The sequence below is a fragment of the Emys orbicularis genome, chromosome 8, assembly GCF_028017835.1.
Source record: "Emys orbicularis isolate rEmyOrb1 chromosome 8, rEmyOrb1.hap1, whole genome shotgun sequence".
In the NCBI taxonomy this organism is placed as follows: Eukaryota; Metazoa; Chordata; order Testudines; family Emydidae; genus Emys; species Emys orbicularis.
In genome coordinates, this window is record NC_088690.1 from 80,277,952 (window position 1) to 80,302,448 (window position 24,497).

The window sequence follows — 24,497 nt, forward strand, 5'->3', positions numbered from 1 at the left end:
GCTTTTATCAACACTATCAGGTACAGCAGTAAGGGTCAATGCTTATTAACCTTGCTGAAAATGCCCCTTTCACAGCTTCCTCTGTATTGTTTTTTATTTATGTTACTGTAGGGCTAGAGGCCCCCAACTGAGATTGGATGGAGTCCCATTGTACAAGTCCCTGCCTTGAACATCTTACAAACTAAATAGACAAGATAGACAAAGGATGAGAGAAAGGAGGGATTATTATAGTAATTTATAGATGGCGAACTGAGGCACAGAGAGTTTCAGGTTGAGATTTTCAAAGCTGACTAGATGATTTAGCCACACAACTCCCATTTGTGATGGCTTTGAAAATCTCTAAGTGCCCAAGGTCACACAGCCAGTGGGAGCTCAGCACTTTTGAAAATCAGGATAATTATTTAGATGCATAGACTAAGCTAAGGAGCCAAACTTTGGGACTAGTACTGGTCAGAAAATGTATTCCCGCCTCCTGCCCACCCTGTAGAAATTTTAGACAAAATAAATATACTTTTTGTAAAGTTTTCAACCAAAATTTTTGACTTTTTGTCAAAACCCAAAGCCCAAATCTTTTCATCTGAAAATCAAAAAAAACCCCAAACCAAACCAAACCAAAACAAAAAAACAGCCCCAAACTCCCAAAAGCCCAAAAGAAAAGTTTTCAGACTTAGTTTTTAGGTTTTTGGTTTTCCAGCAAAAAATTAAAACCTTTCTGAGGAAAGCCAACACTTTCCATGAAGATTTTTGTTTAATTGAAAACTCAGTTGTCTATTGAGGGAAAACGAAAGGTTTAATGGAAAATTTCTGAGCAGCCCTACTTAGGATCCCATTTGTAAAAATCTGTGCTGTTGATTTTACTGATTTGGATGAGAGTATGCAGGAATGTCAGGTCCAGGATTCTTTTTAATTGTAAGAACCTGTGTAGAATGCAGACTATATTTCCAAAAGGACAGTATCTCTTTTGCAGATGCAATTTGGATTCACGTAATTTGTTCCCACAGTTCGGTGCCTGGAACTGAAGTGTAGGTACAAATCTGAGTACTTGTGCCACTGAAGAAAGCACAGAGCAGGTTGTAAGTAACACAAGCATTCAGATTTTTGCACACATTTTTTCCACCTGCAAAGTGAAATATGGGATACATTTTTTGCAAACACTGCAGAAAAATGGCTGGGCTTCAGCCCTTTTGAAAATGTACCACTTCATGACAATTTGAACCAAGGTAGGGCCCCAATGACTGATTGTTTCAGGTGTTCCCCAAGACAGTCTGCATCTAATGGGTTGGGTTAACCAGGGGGCGTAACTCAGCAGGCTCTGGTCAGAAACTGATATTTCCCCCCCCCCCCGGCTCCCATGATAAATTTAGACAAAAAGGGGGAAAAAATAAGTCTTTGTTAAAAATTTTCTTTGAATTTTTTCAGTTTTTTGTCAAAAAAGTCCCCAATGCAATTTTTTTTTGTAACTTTCATTAACGAAACCCAAAATGCTTGTTGTTGAAAACTGAAAAATGTTCTTGGTTTTTCAATGACTCCTCCCCCTAAAAAATAAGTTCAGTGAAAACAGATTTTTACCCCATTGTCCCTTGAAATTAAATATTTAGATGGACATTTTTTGACCAGGTCTACTCCACAGTCTGTGTTCTGAGTCTTTTGACCCTCTATGCAGACTTCAAAGCCGGCCGGCTGGTTCCCATCATAATATTCAGGCTGTCAACTTTCGTATGGCCAAGACTCACCAAGACTTCAACGCATAAGCTTTTTGCACTGAGGGCTGACTTAAAGCCTACAGACACATGTGCATAAATCTCTGTGTACTGAAACCTGACTTCAGCACATAAAGAACTTATGTGAAGTCAAGCCTTGGGGAACACATCTGACCTTCTTATAACCAAAGCCCTGTGAAATCTGTGAAAAACACAGGGCTCTGCAGATAACAAGGACTTTTAGTGGAAGTTTATGATTAAAGAGGGAGGACAGATTAGGGCAGGAGGGAGTGACAAAATCCCCAAAAGGTCCTATAGAATCTACTGAGTAGACATTTCTGAGTGGAGTGGACTATATAATAGTCTCTATGGATATAAATCCTAGGTCATAAAAGCACAAATATACTAGCTGATCTATACTGCTGGCTGCCTGATGAGGAAATAGATAACGTGGGGGCAACAATGAGGGACAGTAAAGAGGTAACAATCTAATAAAGCTGTAATAAGCTTCAGCCTCCTGTCCCCACCCCAGGCCACCCCAGTCTCAGCCAACTCCTTGAGGGAAAATGCTCCTAGATTCAGTGCTATTCATGCCATCTCATGCAGAACCGCTTGGTGAAACTCCCGCATTCCAACTCTACTCCCTTGACAGGGCTGATCTCCCCCATGACCAGTCTAGCTACACAGGCTGAGTGCCTGGGGATGGATTTGGACCCAAACCTGATTTGAGTGTTACTGCAGCAGCATCTCTTCCAAAGAACCATACGTATGGGGAATGACCAGTTCAGCTGTGCTAGTCGCGACACAGATGGTATTAGAGTAATGTCTCGTTGGCCGCTGGCCATTTTAGCCAGCCATTTATTATTTTCCAAATAAATCTATTTCTAAAGCTTCTTATGGGTGCTAGAGAGATCACTCCCCCACTCCGCACTTCCGAGGTGCTCTGCAGCCTTGAAATGGATGCAGTGATACATTCTTGGCAACCGTACAGACTGTACCACAGCAAAAGTAGCTCTTCTCTGTGTGGGAGGGGAAGGACTCCTTGGATCTGTGTCTCTTGTATTATGGTGGGCGGTTAAATCGTTTTCAAGAGAGTTTGAGGCTATAAGTAAATTGTGCCTTGCGCCCCCCCCCCATCTCCTTGTATTACATCTCCATGTCAGGAGACTTGGCCTGCTTTATGCTTTGTAATGAGCTGCCCACCCTGGCAAGTGCTCTGTAAGTTCCAGATGGTGATTTGGACTATACACCCAGGCAGGGGAACAAGAACCTCCCTTATGGCCCTATCTGTGCAGTCCAGACCTCTCTGGAACAGGTGGGTGGTGTATGGGTTGATCCTTGGTTATACCCTGCCTACAAGCTGGCCAGAGGGCCTGGGTTCTCCTACCAGCCATGAAAGAAGGTGGCATGAAGCCCTCCTGCTATAAGGAGATAGACCCTTTGAAAGCCCTGAGATGAGAGGGAGCAAGGACTCTGGAGCTGGGGCCAAAGACTTGCTGTAAGGATGTTGACCTTTTATTTGTTAGACTGTGTTACACTGGAAGGGGTGGGACTAAAAGTGACCTGGCTAGAGGGTTGATGAGAAGGGGCTGAATGGTGTAGAGCTGGAGTGACTGTCAGCAGGGGGTGCCATACTAGGAGACTCTGCTGTGCCATACGTAGCCACAAGGGGTGTGCTGGCTAGTGAGACCTCTACCCTTTTTACAGGGTGTCTTGGAGACAATTGCCTCCTAGACCTACTCTCAAGGTGGTGCAATTTACCCAGCATCCATTGCTCTGGGTTGTGTCTCAAGTCACAATCTAGCCTGCACTGGGTCAAGTGCAGCCCTTTCCCCGTGGCTGGGAGTGGGAGGGAGGAGGGGGCGGAGTTAGGGCGGGGAAGGGGCGGAGTTGGGGTGGGGCTGGGGGAGGGGAAATGGGCGGGGCCAGGGTCCGTGGAGGGTCCTCTTTTTTTATTTAATAGATATGGTAACCCTACTTAAGCCCGTGTGACCCTGTGAAGAGCAGGAGCTCCTCTTCTGTTTTGGTGACGCTCCTCCAGCAGATAAGTTCAAGCAGGGGAGTGGAAGTCAGGATCCTAGGCTTGGTTTCCAGACCTGCCCCTGGCTGCCTCAGAAGAGTTTGTATAAATGGCCTTTGAGACCCTCAGACCATTGTACTGCTCCAGACTGTCATAGTCAACCCGTCATCACCAGCTCCATTCTTCACCAGCTCACCAGTCTGACCCCCACCTCCCAGCACACGCAAACAGCAAGAAGGAATGGCAAGTGCTTGCTGCCCATGCTCCAAGATGCTAAATGGTCCCATGAAATGCACCCTGATTGAACAGGTGCCTCACTTGGCATCAGAACAGCGGGCAGGAACAAGCCATTAGGTCCAATACAACTGTATCCAAATGCCTTGTTCTTGCTCTCTCTCTATAGACCAGATTCAACTGTCAGTTCCATTATTTAGCTGGAAACAGACTCTAACCTACGATACTCCCAGGGAGCCCACCACCATAGCATTTAAGATTTGCATAGAGATATCCCATAATGCACTCTGCACTGTAATATTGAAACTGTTTTTTAAAAAGAGATGAAAGGAAGCTTTTGGGGGATGGAGGTTGGTTCAGGGGTCATGAGAGGCTCTTATTTTACAGAAATTAGTTCACCTATTCCGTACTGCTTTCACATGTGCTTTCCCCACTTTCCTCCTTCTTACCTTTAAGAATAGTAAAACATTAAAGAAGAACAAAATAACCCCACTGACAGTAGGTGATTCGGGGGTTAGTGACAGGAGATCTTCACTCTTGCATCTTGAGGTCTCAGAACAGAGGGGAAAACATGGTTGGTCTCATCCAATTCCCTTCTGAAAAGCTTTGTAGGGTGGTGGTGTTTAATGGCAAATGGGTTGCACTGGAGCTCTGCATCAGACTAAGTCAACTGACTAATTAAGAGACTTACCCTCGGGGGCAAAAATCAAGCTGCAAACAATTTATTATTTAAGTATAAATAACCCCCTCAAAACATCACCTGCAGGAAAATACTTTGCATCACAACCGAAGGTTCAAACTGCCAGTGAAGAGCATTTCAAAGGCTCTGGAAGTGTACCTACACAGCAATCAGAGGTCTGATTGCAGCACATGCAGACATACCCGAGCTAGCTTTGATCTAGCTAGATCAAACAACAATATCAGTGAAGCCACAGCAGCCGGCAATGAAGAGAAAGTAGCCTGGCACCCACCAGGAAGTTAATTGCCCAAGTACAAACCTGCCCAGGATCCTAGATATTTATTTGAGCAGTTAGTCCATGTTGCTGTGGTTTCACTGCTATTTTTAGCTCAGATAGGTCTACTCATGCTGCAATCACACCACCCAGCTGCAGGATAGACAGCTCCTTTGAGAAAGCTATCACATCATATCTTTGGCCTCCATCCTTGCAATGGAGTTCCCATGAGCAAAGCCTTCAAATTGCACACACTACTATTCAGTTCACGTCTTCCCAGTTCTTCCTGCCGCACTGGGGGCTTGGTTTTCCACGTCTGTTGGAAAGAAGAGGATTGTGGATGGTGTTCCCAGATACCAGGCTGATTTTGATCCTAGTGACATTTGTGTAAATCCAAAGTACAACCACTGGTTTCGGCACAGTTATTCTGGTATTAGACAGGCGTAGCTGAGATCAGAATCATGTGCACTCACCAGGAAGTTATTTTCCCTCTACTGCCTGCTCAGACCCAAAGACTGATGACTGGTCTGACTCTCCTCAGGTCAGTGGGACCCCAGTTTCAATCTGTTGACTTCAGTGGAGTCCTTCTTGACTTCTATTGGTGTAAAGGAGAAACGGACCAGGCCCTGTGGAGCATAACAACAGTGGTTACAATCCCCTGCTTTCTCATTAGCTGACAACTTTCCAAAACCGTAGCATTTGGGGCTGCAACATTCTATGTGTGATCTCTGCCCAACATACGGGCACAGGAATTGCCTTAATAGGACAGACCAGGTTAGAGGTCCATCTAGTATCTGGCAGTGGCTATTGCCAGATGCTTCAGATGAAGGTATTAAGAAACCCTCTAGTGATCAAAAACAGAATATCTAGCCCTTATTGGACATTTTGTTATAACCCTCATCCATAAGTGCCTAGCTGGAACACACAGGCAGGCATTGTAGGGCATCACTGTCTACTGGACACAGAACACTTCAGTCTTTAGAGATCTCAAACTTCCACCAGAACTACATTTACTTGCAAATTAAAACAAAATAAAAGGATTCAGATTCAAGTGTAACCCCTGTTGGTGGGTCACACAAGCTATAACCGCCCCACTCTCCCAGCACCTCAGATTTAGGACAAACTTCTGCTCTCAGGTCCACATAATGGCTCTCCACTTTCATGCATTGTTATTAACTATTATTAATATTATTAATAATTAATATTATTAATAAACGGTTTGCCGGGCAGCCCCCAGACCCTGCGCCCCCGGCCGGCGCTTGCCCAGCGCAGCTGGAGCCCGGGAGGGGAAGCGCCCAGCCGGGGGCGCAGGGTCTGGAGGCTGCCCGGCAAACCGTGAAGCCGGTAGCGCTTGGGCTTCGGGCAGTCCCCTTGCCTCCGGACCCTGCGCCCCCAGCCGGGCACTTCCCCTCCTGGGCTCCGGCGGCGCAGGGTCCGGAGGCATGGGGGCTGCCCGAAGCCAGTAGCGCTCGGGCAGCCCGGCTCTGTTTAAGAGCCGGGCTGCCCGAGCGCTACCGGCTTCGGGCAGCCCCCATGCCCGGCTCTTAAACAGAGCCGAAGAGTCAGGGGAGGAGCAGAGCAGCCGCGGCTGGAGGCTGTGCTCTCCCCTGACTCTTCGGCTCTGTTTAAGAGCCGGGCTGCCCGAGCGCTACCGGCTTCGGGCAGCCCCCGTGCCTCCGGACCCTGCGCCCCCAGCCGGGCACTTCCCCTCCCGGGCTCCGGCGGCGCAGGGTTCGGAGGTATGGGGGCTGCCCGTAGCGCTCGGCTCTTAAACAGAGCTGAAGAGTCGGGGAGGAGCAGAGCCGCCGCGGCTAGAGGCTCTGCTCCTCCCCTGACTCTTTGGCTCTGTTTAAGAGCCGAGCTGCCCCAGCGCTACCGGCTTCGGGCAGCCCCCGTGCCTCCGGACCCTGCGCCGCCGGAGCCCGGGAGGGGAAGTGCCCGGCCGGCGGCTGGGGTCCGGAGGCAAGGGGGCTGCCTGAAGCCCATAGCGCTCGGGCAGCTCGGCTCTTAAACAGAGCCGAAGAGTCAGGGGAGGAGCAGAGCCGCCATTTTCCCGGACATGTTCGGCTTTTTGGCAATTCCCCCCGGACGGGGGTTTGAGTGCCGAAAAGCCGGACATGTCCGGGAAAAAGAGGACATATGGTAACCCTAGCTTAAGTGAGGCTCCATGTGAGCAGAGGGGTCCAGCAGTGCAAAGCTTATAGCATGAATGGGGCCCAAGTGGTCTATCCTCCCTCTCACAAGGGGGCTCAGCTTCCAGTGATGTTAGCAGGAGAGGAAAAGAGAATCATTAAGTTTCAGTCCAGTGCAGCAGGAACCCAAAGGCCCAGAGCTTCAAAGATATCAAGGTGCCTGATTCCAATGGGAGTTAGGTGCCTAAATCCCTTTGAGGATTTGGGCCCAAGGCATTGTTATTTTGTAGGACCTGATTTTTCTCATCTGTGTAAGACACAAACCAATCAGCATTCTCTACTGACTTACACCTATGGTAGCATTTTCCATCTGCTTTGCGAAGATGTAGGTAATGAGGTAAGGTGCAATGCAACTGAGAATCAGGCCAGTGATGTTTTAAAAATGGAGAGGTGGAAATGCTGTCCCTGAATTCTTGCAGTTGCTGTGAACTGATGCAGCAATTTGGTGTGTAACAGCCCTAAAACAACGAGCTGTGCAAACTCTGGTTTGCAGGGTTTGTTCCATTTGGTCATTGGAGGAGGGCTTAAAGATGAAATGTCTCTTGCAGATAAGTGTCTGGGGAAAGTCCTAGGCATCAGTATTCATTTGGGTGAGCCAATAATATAGTCCTGCTGCAAAACAAAAAGAGGACCCTGAAATATTACATTTTCAATGGCTGAGCCTGTCTGTGCATCTTAAACTACAGTAGTTTGCACAGCATAGATTTGCTAATGAGGGAAATTTACAATGATCTCTGCTTATGCAAGATCCTGAGAGAGATTAATGGCTGTGTATATCCAAGTCCCTTTATAGACAATTAATCTTCAGTGCAGGTAATGAGTTTTTATTGATTCTGTCACGTAAGGTAATTTCCATTTCTTTCTTTGAGGCATGTTAGATACATGCTTATCTGCATTTTTTCCAATTATCTCAGTGTGGCTGAGCTTCTCTCCTTCTAGCAGGGCCAGATTCACTGTCAGTGGGGCGGGGGAGGTGTAGCAGCTCCATGCTTCGCTTACAGTCTCTGGCCACTTCACCAGCATTACTGGATAGAAGCAGTTAGGAAACTGGGAACGGGCTCACTGAAAATGAGAACCAGCCTCAGATACACCCCCAATTTGAATCAGACTGAATGGGACAGTTAAAGGAGTTTCGATCAAGTCTGGATAATGAGCCCTCACACACACCCCCCCCAAGATTTCTCACTGGAAACCTTGGGAGAGAGCCTATTTGGACCCATTCTTCTAGCACCGAGGAACAGCTGACATTTTGGAGTTCTTATCCAAGCCCAACTGCTGGGAATATTTCAAGGTGTGCCTCTCACCATTTTGAGCCATTTGTAATTGGATGCAGGATCATTTTGAGAGCAACTCCTTGTTAGCATAGTGGTAAATATCCCACCTGGTTTGCTTCCCAAATTAACAATAGGATTGCAAGCAAGTGGCATCCCTATCTTGCCTCTAACATTGTATCAGCCGGACCTTTGACACTGCACCATGGACCCCTACCACTTTGGCCCCAAGATCTTCTATGAGCAGCCTGATTAGGCCTTCTTCCTGAAGGACTTCCTTCTCCCTCTAGCTCTCTTGCTTCAATCTTTGTTCCTGACTGGTGCTAATGAGAACCACTTGATCTGGTTACCAGGGTAAATCAGCAGAATAGTTCTGCATCTCTTTGCAACCTGCCACCCTATTACAGAGGTGAATTAGAAAATGATGGAAGCTTCGTTAGTTGGAACCTTTGAAATGGGAATTTAAAACACTGAGGGCCAGATTCACAGCTGTGCAAATTAGTGCAGCTCTATTGAAGTCAATGACACCACACCAATTTAAAACAGCTGAAGCTCTGACCCTGGAAAACGTACAGTAAGGAACAATCCTGCAAGGTTAGAACCATGGACTGGATGATCTAGTAAGTTTTATTCCTACCTCTGACTCATCTCTTTCTGTGAAAGATAGTATCAGTCAGTGAAACACTAATACATACCAGGCAAGCGGGTGGTCCTATAACTCACACGTAGAGGAGAAGATACATTTATGGTAGATGTAAAAAGGCCCTAAGATCTCCTGATAAGTGCTGAGCGGCTGACAGGTATGATTGACACAGACTGAGCTGAGATTGGGAACTGTGTCATGTAGCCTCTACAGGGGCTGATATGCAGAAAGCGTGGCTCAGAACATCTGCAAACGCAAAGTTGTATTGGGTCTGTCCAGAAAACATTTATTGTGCTCTTTTAAGTATTTATCTGCTGGAGAAGATGAAGAGAAATATCCCACAGTCTGTGTGCCTAAGCCAGTGGTGGGGAACCTGCGGCCCATGGGCCGCACGTGGCCTGTCAGGGTAATCTGCTGGTGGGCCGCCAGATCATTTGTTTACATTTTCACGGCCGCCTGGAGCTCCCAGTGGCCGCGGTTTGTCGTTCCCAGCCACTGTGGGCTGCGGGCAGCTGTGCAAATGTAAACAAATGGTCTGGTGGCCCGCCAGCGGATTACTCTGATGGGCAGCGTGTGGCCCACGGGCCGCAGGTTGCCCATCACTGGCCTAAACTGTTCTCATTGTGCTAACAAATAACATTATCTTTGAAACAGCAAACTGAGCATATGTCATCCCTTTGAAAGACACATGTTGAAGTGGGTGGTGATTAATTCCAGATAATCCAGCGTGTTAGTGTCTTCGGTTTGTCACAGAACTATGCTGATAGGGAGCTTTTAGATCAAAAAGTGGGACAAGGGCTATTGTTCTAATAGAAAGTAAAGATCTTTCCCTAGCATTTACATGCTTAATCTCATTCATTGTTAGAAGCCTCGAAATCCGCTGGTATGTTTTAGTCTCACTTACATTAGGCAGGGGCAGATGAAAGCAGGATCATAGAAGGAGATTCAAGCATGGCCTAAAATCCCCCAGTTTCACTGAGTGCTACCATCCGCAGGCACATCCCGGGAGCTCTGTGGCCCTGTGTTTTTTATGTGCTCTAGAATACCTTTAATCTTGATCTGTCCCTGCTAGATGACAATTTAGTCCAAAAAGGCTATTTTAATCTAATAGTTCTCAACCGTTTCCATACCCAGACCCAGCCTAGCATCACCCTTCTGCTTAACCAGGATATAGCCAGAACTCCCCTCCCATTTAGCAATATGGGAAAGGCAGGGTGACTGTGGCCCCCTGCACCAACTCTGTCCTAATCAAACCTATATGAAGGAAAAAAAGAGAAGTCCCTTATTTATGACATCATAAAATCAGGATTATACCATCTGCTGGGGTGATTTCCAATTATATACATATAATCAGGAGCTGATGGACAGGAAGTTAGCAGAACATAGAGAAATGCTTGGTCCTTCATTGGAAAGGGAGATGGTGATAGTATGGGCAGGGTGGTGATCAGATAATTGAATCTCATAATCAAGATTTTACTGTCTTTCAAAGGTTGGGTAATAAAAATAAAAGATTTCTTAGCGAAACTTACCAATATTAGTTAAGCTTTACATTACCCCTAAAAGGAAGGCAGGTATTAAACAAGTTCCACTTATGAGACTGATATATTGAAGCAAAGAGAGGGAAAGCGACTTGCTTATTGTCTCATAATGAGCGAGTGGAAGATCTGGGAACAGAACCCAGAAGTCTTGACTCCCCAGCTACTGCTCCAAATACTGCCACAAAGAATTAAATGCACTAAAATTACTTAAGAAATACTTAAATAAGTTTTTCATTGATCTTAAGGTCAGATGGGACCATTATGATCATCAAGTCTAGCCCCCTGTATAACAATGTCTATAGAACCTCAGCCATCAATTTCTGCATCAAGGCCATAATGAGTAACGAATCATTTGAATCAGAGACTGTAAAATCAAAAGAACTGTGGATTGCTTTATGTTGCTTTTCCAGAGTCTTATGAGTTTATTTATATGTGTTCCTACATAACATGAGAGTTTCTGGTGTTTAAAACAACACCACCAACAAAAAAACAACTCTGAAACATTAATCAATAATTATTCAAAACAAATCACAATGCTTCTGACTTCAAACGTTCCTTGACACATTGACTTATGACATGAAGTACAATATATTTGAGAACCCACAGTCTTTCACATCAATTAGAAGGATATGTCTGTGACAACAATACAAAAGGATTCACTTCCAATCCAGGAAGAGAGTCAGATGGGAATAGATGAACTTCAGTGTGGTGGGAATCAGTGGTGTCTCTGGAATCCAATGTGGTTTCCTCTTCTAAATGTTTTCCTGGTCAATAAAAGTGATCACAAAAACAAATCAGAGGCTGGAAGCCATTATATTGTCTTGTCAAAAGAAATTGTCTTAGGTTATGGTTAGGGATGGGCAAGAGGGTTTGGACAAAATAAAAGCTTTCAGGGAAACTGGATGACTAGGTTTTAGAGTGGTAGCCGTGTTAGTCTGTATCAGCAAAAAGAACGAGGAGTACTTGTGGCACCTTAGAGACTAACAAATTTATTTGAGCATAAGCTTTCGTGGGCTAAAGTCCACTTCATCAGATGAATGCAGTGGAAAATACAGTAGGAAGATTATATATATATATATATATAGAACATGAAAAAATGGAGGTTGCCATACCAACTATAATGAGACTAATCGATTAAGGTGGGCTATTATCAGCAGGGAAAAAAAACTTTTGTAGTGATAATCAGGATGGCCCATTTCAAACAGTTAACAAGAAGGTGTGAGTAACTATAGGGGGAAAATTAGCAAGGGGAAATAGTTTTTAGTTTGTGTAAGACTCATCCACTCCCAGTCTTTATTCAAGCCTAATTTAATGGTGTCCATTTTGCAAATTAATTCCAGTTCTGCAGTTTCTCGTTGGAGTCTGTTTTTGAAGTTTTTTTGTTGAATAATTGTGACTTTTAGATCTGTAATTGAGTGACCAGGGAGGTTGAAGTGTTCTCCGACTGGTTTTTGAATGTTATAATTCTTGATGTCTGATTTGTGTCCATTTATTCTTTTGCCTACATACTAGATGTAGATACTTACCTACATGCCTCCAGCTTCCATCCAGACCACACCACACAATCCATTGTCTACAGCCAAGCTCTAAGATACAACCGCATTTGCTCCAACCCCTCAGACAGAGACAAACACCTACAAGATCTCTATCAAGCGTTCTTACAACTACAATACCCACCTGTTGTAGTGAAGAAACAGATTGACAGAGCCAGAAGAGTACCCAGAAGTCACCTACTACAGGACAAGCCCAACAAAGAAAGTAACAGAACCCCACTAGCCGTCACCTTCAGCCCCCAACTAAAACCTCTCCAGCGCATCATCAAGGATTTACAACCTATCCTGAAGGACGATCCCTCACTCTCACATTTTTTCATGTTCTGTGTGTGTGTGTGTGTGTGTGTGTGTGTGTGTGTATATATATATATATATATATTCCTACTGTATTTTCCACTGCATGCATCTGATGAAGTGGGCTTTAGCCCATGGAAGCTTATGCTCAAATAAATTTGTTAGTCTCTAAGGTGCCACAAGTACGCCTCGTTCTTTTTGGATGACTAGGTGCTCAGTTCAAATCCAACCTCTGCTGACAGCGACTGACGGTTGTTCAGTGGTTTATAGGAATTGGAGTTCAGTGTCTAAATCTAAATCTCAGGGAGCTTAGTAATTATCTTCCTTGCTGGCCACTAGTAGAATGGTCAGAGACTGAATTGGCCACAGTGTATGAGCTCTCCTAGGGGCAAAGTCTCTGCCCATCCAGTCTCTGTCCATTGTGCTGTGATGGCCAACAGAGACATCAGTTAATATGATGTGTTTTGTGGTCCTTCCAGGGCCTGGTTGAGGCATGTAGTCAGGGCAGTTGTATGTATTTCATGGATAAACAGAGGTCTTCACTCTCTATTTAATTGTCTGTACATACGTGTGTGTTTATACAAGCCTGGATGTCACCATCTACATGAATCTTGTCTAAAAAAAACCTCTGCACCATTTGAGACTGATCCCTCCACGCCCTGCTCCTCTGTGACCAGATTCTTCACTGGTGCGACTTGACACCAATGGCGCTACTCTAACTTACACCAGCTGGGAATCTGGCCCCTGGTGGTGTGAGTGTCTGTACTATTGTCTACCCTATTTAGGCCCCCATCCTGCCAGGACTTGCACACCTGCCTAACTTTCCATATTGAGCAGATTAATTGAAATCAGTGGAATTATGCTCAGTGCATGAAGCTAAGCACATTCACAAAGCTTTGCAGAATCAAGCCCACAGATTGAAAGCTTGAGGCTGGCTTCCTGGTATTGACCTATGTTGTATGACACAGATGCTCAGTAGATATATGTTACAAGTAATACAGGCTGCTGATCTGGAACTTTTCCTGAACATTAAACATTTATACCTACTGAAGTAATCAACCTCCTTGCATATATTGAGGACAGAGCCTTCTTATTTACAGTGCGATCCGTGGTGTTGGAAAACAACAAGGACTTTGGTTCAGAATTTTGCTACAGAATTAAAAGTTCACCGTTTTGTTCTCAGCAATTTCTTTGTTTCAGAAACTTCATTTTTCATGAAATTTTCATTTGAAAATAAACAATTTTTTTTGAATGGGTGAATTCAAATTCACGCAGAAAAAGGTCCTAGTTGCCATTAAAAAAAAAATAGCGAAAATGTACAGGTCTTCCAAGAAATCAGAGAATTTTTACAAATGTGACACCAAGGGTAAACCCCTCCATTGAGAGGTTTTCAGATTTTGTTGTGAATGTTTTGCATGAAGTCTGTCAATATTTTCATGGCGTTCTTTTCAGGCATGAGAGAGTTTTGGTTTCAGCTGAGCTGGGATGGGGCACTTGACTGGAATTCAGACAACTGGGGGTCTGTTCCCAGCTCTGTTGTGTGACTTAAGGCAAATCAGTTAATCTCCCTGTGGCTCAGTTTACCCATCTGTCAAATGGGGATAGTGATACTTAAGTGCTTTGAGATATACGGGTGAAAAGTGCTATATATAAAAGTGCTCTGGGTGTCCCTAAGCCTCTAACTGCCAGAAGCTGGGTGACAGGGGATGTTCTGTTCATTCTTTCTGAAGCATCTGGCACCGGCCACTGTTGGAAGACTGGATGCTGGTCTACATAGATCATTGGTCTGACCCAGGATGGCCATTCTTATGTTATGTTCTTATAGGTGCTAGGGAATAATAATTAATATGACCTTAATTGGAGAAAAGGTAATTTATGGAATGCTTCCTGTTCATTGCCCTCTATGCACACAGTATAGGTGTGGGTGTGGATCGCTGTTAAGTCAGCTGAATTCATACATCACTTGATCTAAGAGCTTGTCTACACAGTAAATGGAATTGAAATAACTACATTGGTTGTAGTGCACACCCTTAATTATTTTGGTTTGTATATACATGGACAGTTTTATTTCAGTATGAGAGTGCCCCATTTCAGCATAACTTAAGTTGGTTCCTTACCCGCTTAACTAAATCAATGTAAAGGCACTCTCATACCAAAATAAGTGTCTGCACAGAGACATAAACTGAAATAACCAAAGGTGTGAACTAACAGATAAAGTTATTTCAGTTCAAGTGACCACATACAGAATTCCTAAGAGGAAAGCACTATACATAAATCCAGATGTGGCTGATTCATAAACAAAAATAGATTGAACACATTTCATAAAATATACTACATATATCCTTACAACAGTATTCAAAACTAAACCCTATTGAAATACTATTAAATAGACCCATTTTCATTAAATGTATGGTACATTGCATTACATAGTTTAAATATCATGAACTGTCTCTTTTTTTGGTTTCTTTTTCAGGCTTGTTGGATGTGTTTAAATATAACTGTAGTGCAAAGAAAGGTGAAATATATTCCCCATATGGAAGTTACAAACCATCCACCTCCTCCCTCTTATTCTCCCTCTCATGCACGTGCATTCACACACACAGTCAATATTTAAGAACTTTTAAACCCTGGGGGCCCAATACAAATTATTACTCACAGGAATATTTCTTACGCATGGGCCCAATCCATCTGCCATTAGTCTAACAGACTCTTGCTGACATCAGTCTGTAATGGATTGGCTGTACAGGAGCAAGGATCGCTTGCCTTTATAGGAGAGTGCTCCTGTTCTGTGCCTCCTAAACTTCCCTGACTACCTCCTGCTACTCTACCATGCCTGATCATATTTCCCACTCCTATCACTGGGAAACTTTTACTTGTTCTCCCTATATCACCAGAAGATTAACTACTACTTACTTAGATGGGAGCAGCAACTGACTTTATTAGCAAAATAATGAGCTGGGTACACTTTGAATTGCCTAATTCAGTCGTGTTCCTTTTTTGCCGAGCGAAAGAGAAATAATCGGGGAGTGGAAGGGCTGATACACCTAAGATCCAATCCTGGCTTCTTCTGTGGCCTTAGAACTGCCATTGATTCTGGACTGTATAGAAAGTGTCATTTTAAATAATACTGAAACTAATCCTAGCTGCCTCGGGTTAGTGTGTGGAAGCATCCAGGCCTCCAGGCTGTTGTAAGGATGAGAGGTGGAAATCTCTCTTCCTTCCCCCGAGTCCATTGCCACTACTAGGGAGAAGCTGAACATTCTTCTATCCACCCACCCACCCCCCTCCTGGGACATTATTCTCTCTTCCTCCCATCTGTCTGGGGTAGGGCTGGGCCATCCTCCGGTCTGGATCCTTCTGGTGCTGCTCCTAGTTTATCAGGGAAGAAACAGAGTGAAATTGACAAGCATCTAGTCAATTACATTACACCCTCAAGCCACTATCAGGAATGGGAAACCTTCCAAGCAGGTATCCCACAGTGAAATCAGGTTCTACTCTGATCTCTTGCTGCCCTGTGGCTTTCTGAAGAGCACCCATGAAACTGATCAGCATCGTGCTGGTTTTACCTCAGAGTTCTTTTGGGTGGTGGGTTGGGGGATGGAAGAGTGGTGAGTTACAGCAAAAAAAGGAGTCTCATCTCCTGTCTTTTCCCAGTCCCTCCCTTCCCCAACCACACAGGGAGCAGCTTATGACAGCAAAGGGGCATTAAGTCTGTACTTCTGTGGCTGTGCAGAAGGCTAGGAGGCAGCATAGAAACTGGCCAGAATCTTGTTACTTTCACTGTGCTGATGCCTACATTCACCCACTGACCAGAGAAATGGGCCTGTTCAGTGTAAGAAGAAGAGTGCATTTTTTCTAGATGATATACCTCTACCCTAAGCAGATTAAAGAACCAGTAGTAATTATGGCTACCAGAAGCCTCTCACTCTTAAAAAAAACATTGGGTTGTAAAGGTTAATTTTAAAAAAATTCTGCATCCCAGAAACATATGTACACATCTGGATTAGTAGTTATGAAGATTAATGTAATGCACAGTGTCAGAATTCCCACTGACATTTACTCAGTTTGTCCAAACAATTTAGCGGAATCCTCCTGCGAATATGAACTGCATTCTGCAGCGTTGTACAGACAATTAACCTCTTAATGCTAATTTCCCTACAGGCACATATGTAGGTTTTTATTCTTTAATTGCTCTTAACAATAAGATCATGCGCAAAAATAGTAGAGACTATTCTTGAAGTTTAAGATTAAGTACAGAAAAATGAGGTTATACTCCCTCTATGTACCCCACTGGCCCCCAAATTGATTGATAAAATTAGGATTCCACGGAGAATGGGAAATAACAATTGGCGATATTTGAGCAAAATGATTCTCTTTTCTTTCATTATCAATACTAAAAACAGTGATGAGATGCAAAGGCAGCTATAAAAGATTAATATAAAGGTAATTGCCCTTTAAACAAAGCATATCTATTTCCCGTCCTAACACACTGTGGAGTGTTGGTGTCTGCTGTTAAATAGCTACCCATTCCATGCCAAAGGTGGCTGCATTTCAATATAGACAATCTGAAAAGCCCTTTGGGATGAAAGATGTTATATAAATGTAAGACATTTTTATGGTTATATTCTCAAGCAGGGCTGTGCACAGGTCTCAACATAGAGATTTGGACTCAGCAGTCTGACATGAGAATATTATTTATTTGGATTTGGAAATAGGATTTTAGCAATATCATAAAGTCAAGAAATATGTCTCTCTTTCTTCCAGTGCCCCGTTCCCCACCCACTATCTCTCTGACCTTGTCTATACTAATTAATATAGTTAAAGCTGTACAAATCCCCGCAACCCGCCCCCCAGTGGATGCAGTTATATTAGTAGAGAGATGCTTTAGTCCTGTATAGGTATTCCTGTATGGGGAGGGGAATAAACTATACCAGCATAAAGCACTTTTATACCACTCTAATTGACCTCCACATTAGGGCTTTTACTGGTATAACTATTTGGGTAAAAGCATACTGGATGTAAAACATTCAAATGTAGACCAGGCCTCTCTCTCTTTGTCAGCCATAAATTTCAGTGGTTTTTGAAATTAAAGATTGACAAATTTATTGTCACTGAATACATGGTGCTGCATTTGTTTGGTGGCTGGCCTGGAACAATGAAAAATCAACATTAGATCACGGCAAATAGTTTACAGTAACTAACTTGTTTGAATGTTGCTCCCTCTTTCCATAAACTAATTAAGACTTTCTCCGATATGTCCATTATTAAACATGAGGCAAGAAATTCTTTATGAATTATTCTCAATCTGCACAGCATTTGCAAACAGCAATTCAAGAAGTGCTGGCTGGCAACCCAAATCACATGACATTGTTTTTCTACTCTGATTGGATGATTTGTTTAACTGGCCAATTTTGAATTGCATGTGCAAAGTGTAATATCCTCAAACTGCAGGTTTTTTCCATTATGAATGAGTTATGCAATTTGCGACTACTTGAGTATTCCAATTTTTAGTTTGCTTTTGACAGGTATTCACATTAGTAAAGCTCATTTGCTAGAATATTTGTGGAAAGAGACTACACAATGGGGGGCAAACACGGGTGCAGTGAATTCATTTTCAAAAATTCAAATAAATATGTGTGGAAATTGTTTCAGGTCTGAGAAATGGTGGAAGCTGGTGACCGACATCTGAAAGCCAGCAGGTGAAACGGACACGCAACTGTGAGCCAAGTTGTAGCAGCAGGTAAGATGATAATGTATCTCATTTTAAGGATGATCCCCACCCAGCTAGCTGTGATGGAGACTCCACTGCTGGGAGGAAATATTCACCCTGGACTTTTTGGCAGTGCCGTTGGGTTTGGATTTTATTTGCCTTCCTCTGAGCTAATGAGTAAACAGTATCATTAGGATCAGGCAGGTGAATCATATATGATCTCTTTTCTACAGCTGCATGGTATTAGAAAGAACCAAGTTCTTCCATCTTCTGTGTTTCTATACTATACCTGCAACCTTACCAGGTGATATCGATTAGCTACTACTCAAGAAACTCTCCCCTATCCTCACCTTAACAAAGTCACTCTGCCTCAAGTGCTTTTCACATGGGTAATTAGGTGGTGACTTTTCACCTTGGATGGAGAAACTAGTCTAAGGATGGTGGGGAACAGGGCACGGTGTGTGAGAAACCTGCAAATGGAAAACGTGTCAGACATGTGGACGAACAGTGTAATGACATGTTTACTTGCAGTACATTATTCAACAAGTAGATGTCTGTGTGCAACATAGAGTTCCAGACAAGATGTGTTCCTTGGTAAACAAGGGAGACAAAGCTGGAACTCAAGCTGTGTGGACCACTGTTTGTGTTTGTAGTAATCACAGGTATTTTCTTATAAATGCCTCCTGTATGTATGTATTCTGATTACTCAGCACTTGACCTTCTCTGCCCAATCAGCTGGGTTGATTTAATTGTATAATCAAATGCTCAATCCAGCAGTTGTTTAATGCTACTAAAATGGTGACTTGAATATAAGGATCATTTTTGTTTTTTTTATTAGAATGAATTCAGTCCTTACGAATTTAGTGCCAGTTTCACAATCCTAGGGAGTGAAGTATCCACAGGGCAGGTACCACATGTGGGACAGCAGTGCAAACTTCCCAAAATGCTCCTGCCAATCTGCATCTATGCTGGAGGTGGGGAAGGGAGGATAAATATGATTTAAGACCATAATTCATTCCACACCTACTGCCTTCCCTGAACTGCACAAATACAGCTGAAACATAATCCAGGATCTGGGCTACTTTCTGGTACTGTAAAATAGCATTTTAAAGAATAGAGGAAGGCGGATCTTGTGGTTAAGGCCCTGGGCAGGGGCTCAGAAGTTCTGAGTTCAATTCCTGGCTATCCCACAGACTTCCTGTTGGACCTTGGGGCACTCACTGTGTCACTTTGTCTCAGTTCTTCATCTATAAAATGGGGATAGCATTTTGTATGATCAGGATGCTCTTTGGGATGGGAACCTGATACTTGTACCGCACCAAGCACAATGGGGCCCTGACATCAGCTGAAGTTTCTCTGCACTATGGTGCTATAAATAATAATTAATAATAAACAAAATTAAAGAGATTTCTTTCCCCAAAATGTAAGCCAAGGTTCTTTATAAAAAACTAAAAGTGGATAAGACTATTAGCAAAATTCTTTAAATAGGCATTTAATTCAATGAGAACCACAGCATATTAATGGAATACAATTGATTATTAAAAACATACTGTACATTTGGATGTTTAATAGCTAAATAAAAGCTCTGTTTCTCTTCGGTAGCTCAAGAAACACATTTTCAATAATCCCTTGGTGTATATTTCGCCCCAGTTATGAACTTTCCAGAGAGAATTGTTGCTTCTTCATTAACTGTCGTTTGGCTACTTGGATGTGTGCTGTAGAATTGCAAACCCTCAATAGACAGGTTTGAATGCTCAGTTGGTATATATTCAGTGTAAAATCACTTCCAAATCAGGGACTAAATGCAGCCACCTGGCCCAGCAAGTGTGGATGTGCAGCTTCCCGAGACAGCTACGCCTACCAAACCCAAGGGCTGGCAGTGATCTGATGGAGATGAGGGAGAGATTTAATTCCCACCGCAGCTCCAGCCAAGCTCTTCCAACAGAAACCTCTAGGGGGAGCCAATGAATTTACTGGCCACCTCCCCACTCTCCACTTTCTGGTGGCACTGCCCACTTTCCAGGCTTTGCTGGCCACTTAGGAGTGAGTTTGAAGCTGGTTTCTGACACTGCAACCTGCATCTCTAGCTAAGTTTCCATTGCCAGGGCCCTGTGCTAGGATTGCTAGCAATATCATTTATTTCATTATTATGTTGCTTTCGGTTTGTACCAGTTCTAGGCACAGTGTTAGTATTGGTATTAGTTGTATACCCCAAAGTGTGCCAGATACTTCACAAACAAAGGACCAACTCCTCTTTTCCGAAGAGCTTACATTCCAAATATAAGACGAGTTGCAACAAATGAAAGCAACTCCCTGTGGTGCAAAGGAAGCACAAAGGTTCTACAAATAGAACATCCTGTGTCTGCCTAGGTACACATTTTGAAGGTACAATCCTATGCATTTGTTGTTTAAAATAAATTGTAAAAAGTGGTGCTTGGGGTGTGGGGGCATGTGAAACCAAGCTAGGCTAGCTCTGGGGCAGGGACATATTTGGACAGTGGGTCTAACACAATGGGTCTGTGGCTTGGACGTGCTACCATAATACAAATAATAATTAGTAACAATAGTGATGCAGGGCACCCAACCCACCTCACAGCGCTTTCACCACAATTACTATTCATGGTAATTAATTAAGATACAAACCATTTTTAAGCAGAATTATTTGTATTATGGTAGTACCTGGAAGTTCTAAACGGGAGTTGGGGCACCATTCTGCCAGGTACTATATATGCATATTACAAAAAAGACAGTCCTAGCCTCAAGGAGCGTACAGTCTTCATATAAGACTTCGGTTTGCGAATATGTTTTGGTTCCAATTTGTGTTGGGGAAAAATATCCGATTTCTCAACATTTTTCATGGGACAGGAAAACCACTTTCCTCCCAGCTCTGTGGCCAGCCTTGAAAGCTCAGCCAGGGCTCTAAAAATCAATCTTGCTTCTTTCCTTCTCATGCATCATCAGCAGTGATGAAAGCTTCTGCAGAACAGCCCTAAATTACACCTGTGCAGTCCCACTCTCTTCAGATCACTTCTTGAGTGACCTCTCTGCAACCCCACTGCGCCATCGTATCTGAGGCTTTACACAAGTGTAGAGAACTGGATAAATTCATGGAGGTTAAGTCCATTAATGGCTATTAGCCAGGATGGGTAAGGAATGGTGTCCCTAGACTCTGTTTGTCAGAGGGTGGAGATGGATGGCAGGAGAGAGAGCACTTGATCATTACCTGTTAGGTTCACTCCCTCTGGGGCACCTGGCATTGGCCACTGTCGGTAGACAGGATACTGGGCTAGATGGACCTTTGGTCTGATCCAGTATGGCCGTTCTTATGTTCTAATGTTCTTATGTAACTGACTGGAACTTATTAAGCAGTCCTGGGGCTGACGCACAATAAGGAATAGGATCCAGCTCATGCAGTCCAAGGATATGTCTACACTGGCATTGGAGGTGTAATTTTCAGCTGGGGTAGGCATATCCAGGCTAGCTCTGTTTGAGCTACCACACTAGAAATAGCAGTGTAGCTGAGTACCTACTGAGGGTTTCAGCAGGGATTGTACACAGGGTGGATAGCCTTTACTCTGCTGCCCATGCAGCTTCAGCTACACTGCTATTTTTAGCATGCTAGCTGGATTGGAGCTAGTGTGGATGTGTTTACCCAAGCTGGGAATTTTAATGCTGAGAGTAATTAACCATTGGAACAGGGGTGTGGTGGACTCTCCATCAAAATTTCGTAGTGTAGACATACCCTGACAACTTTTAAATCGAGATTAGATGCTTTTCTAACAGCTCTGCTCTAGGAATTGTTTTGGGGCAGTTCTCTGGCCTGTGTTATAAGGAGGTCAGGCTACATGATCCCAATGATCCCTTCTGGTCTTAGAATATATGAATCTATACCCTTCGCTGTGTTGGCTCAGAAGAGCTAGTAGGAGTAAAATGCAGTGACAATTTATTATAGTCACAAAATATTTGACTCTGAACACAGACCTGCTGAACAGGAGGTGCCAATTTTATGAAGTCACTTTTAAGCAGGGCCGGCTCTGGCTTTTTTGCCACCCCAAGCAAAAAACGCTGGGCCGGCCGGAGCAACAAAGGGGGGGGAAGAGAGGGGAGGAGGAAAACAAACCTGCCCCTGGCCAGAGTGGCAGGGGAGGGGAAGAACAAACCGGCTGGTCAGAGCAGCAAAGGGGGGGGGGGACAAACCGGCCGGCCAGAGCGGCGAAGGGGGGCGAGGGGGGGCGGAAACAAACCTGCCCTCGGCCAGAGCGGGGAAGGAGCGGGAAACAAACTGGTCGGCCGGAGCGGTGAAGGAAAGAAAAAACAGAAACAAAATACCTGCGGGGCAGCGGGAGCGTGGGTGCAGGGGGACTCCCAGCCCTGCAGACCCCGGGCAGCAGAGTGCGCACCCCGGCTAGCGGGGGGAGAGAGAGAAGGGGGGCCCCCAGGGCTTCCTTAAGCGGGGCGCTGCCACGCGGCCCCTACGCACGTGCCGCCTGCCGGGAGGGCTCCGCGCCACTCTGGTCGGCAGGCAGGGAAGGACGCGGGCTGCCCTCCGGGCTTGCTGCAGGGCGCTCCCATCCTCCACGCCGCCGCCCCCTACAGGGCAGCGGGAGCAGCAAACCAAAAAGAAAAAACCTGCAGGGGCGGCCAAAGCGGTGAAGCGCAAAAAAAAGAAAAAGAAAAAAAAAAAGAAAAGGATTAGATGGAATGCCGCACCTTGGAATCTGCCGCCCCAAGCACAAGCTTGCTCCGCTGGTGCCTGGAGCCGGCCCTGCTTTTAAGAGTGGGACCAAACTTTAAGATATAATATAAGAATGACAGACTGGCCATATGGCTCTAACTCATCGGTCAACAATGATCGATGATAAATCATTCAAATCCTCCATAAGATTGATTGTATATAGCCCTAGGCATATATTGTAGGCACTTAATTTAAGATGCTCCCAGTTAATCTGATACAGTTGGAATTAAATGACCTCTAGTTTCCAACCCAATAAAATCTCATATATTGTGGGATTTTGGAGGGAGATAGCAGGCATTTACATGCTCAGTGGAATGAGAATTGTAACTTCTCAGTAGGGGAGACTCCTCTTTTCACAGTAGTTCATCAAGGAGGAGCATAGTGTCTTTGCATATTTGGTTTGGCTCAGTGCATTGTGGGCATCATCCTCAGCCCGGTGTTAAGTCTCATGATATCAGGTGTTTTACATAAATACCCACCTCTAGGAGTCAGGGGATTACATGGGAATCTCAGATTTCATATATAAATAAAAGTTGTGCAGAAGAATTTGAAAATATGAAACCCTACAAGCTCAAAACTGAAGGCAAATAAAAAGAACCCAAATTTGTAACTGTCAAATTTTTTTTTTTAAGGCAATTTCATGATTTTTAGAGTGCTGACTCACGACTGTTGAATGCTTGGGGTTGGCAACATGGCTATGATCTGGGAAGTCACTGAGGGTATGTCTACACTTCAATAAAAAACCCGCAGCTGGCCTGTGCCAGGTTCTAGGAACTTGCAAGGTGGGAGGGTCCCAGAGCTTGGCCTGCAGCCCAAGCCCGAATGGCTATACTGCAATTGAACAGCCCTGCAGCCCGAGCCCAAGTCAGCTGGCATGGGTCAGCCGCGGGTATCTAATTGCTGTGTAGACATACTCTGGATGTTTTCTAAGCTTTCTTTTACTTGAGCAGTTTTAAATCAGTGGGAGTGGGATGCAAAAGCAATGGCAGGTCTGAAAACAATAGTTTTGTTTAAAGTGAATTGGAACAAATGGGAAGATGGAGATCAAACTAGTGAATAAAAAGAAATATCAGAAAACAGAGGATATTAAAAAAAATACCACTCCTCTGCGCTGCACTTAACATCCTCTTTCTATTCTGCAGATTTATGGGATTTATTCCTGTACTGGAAACACAGACTCTATACGAATTAAATAATAGCAAACTTGTAGATCAGCATTACTTTCCTCCCAGCAATGTGTGGTCAATTTTCCGTTTCTCGGTTCAAATTGTTTCCATTTAATGCCCTTAAGCAGATATGAGTTACAGCGAAATATAAAATGACCCCAAAGTTGGCCTGCTTGATTATTCAATCCAATCTTTCTCAGCTCTGTGTGGCAATGAGCTTTTAATGTGGCAGCCCATATGCCCTGCATATGACTGCGATCTGGCTTCCAAGAGGGTATGTTGTGATGTGCTCATGTGTGCCAATTCACATATCTAAACGTTTTCATAAGGGGAACCCCTTTGTGTAAGTCATCTGGTTGTCAAACAAGACCTGGCTGTGATCCTGGACCTGGCACTAGATGAAATATGTGCACTTTAAACATTTCAGACTGAAACTGATGGGAATGGGCAATTCCTCACTTCATTTTCTCAAGGTTTTAAAACAATAA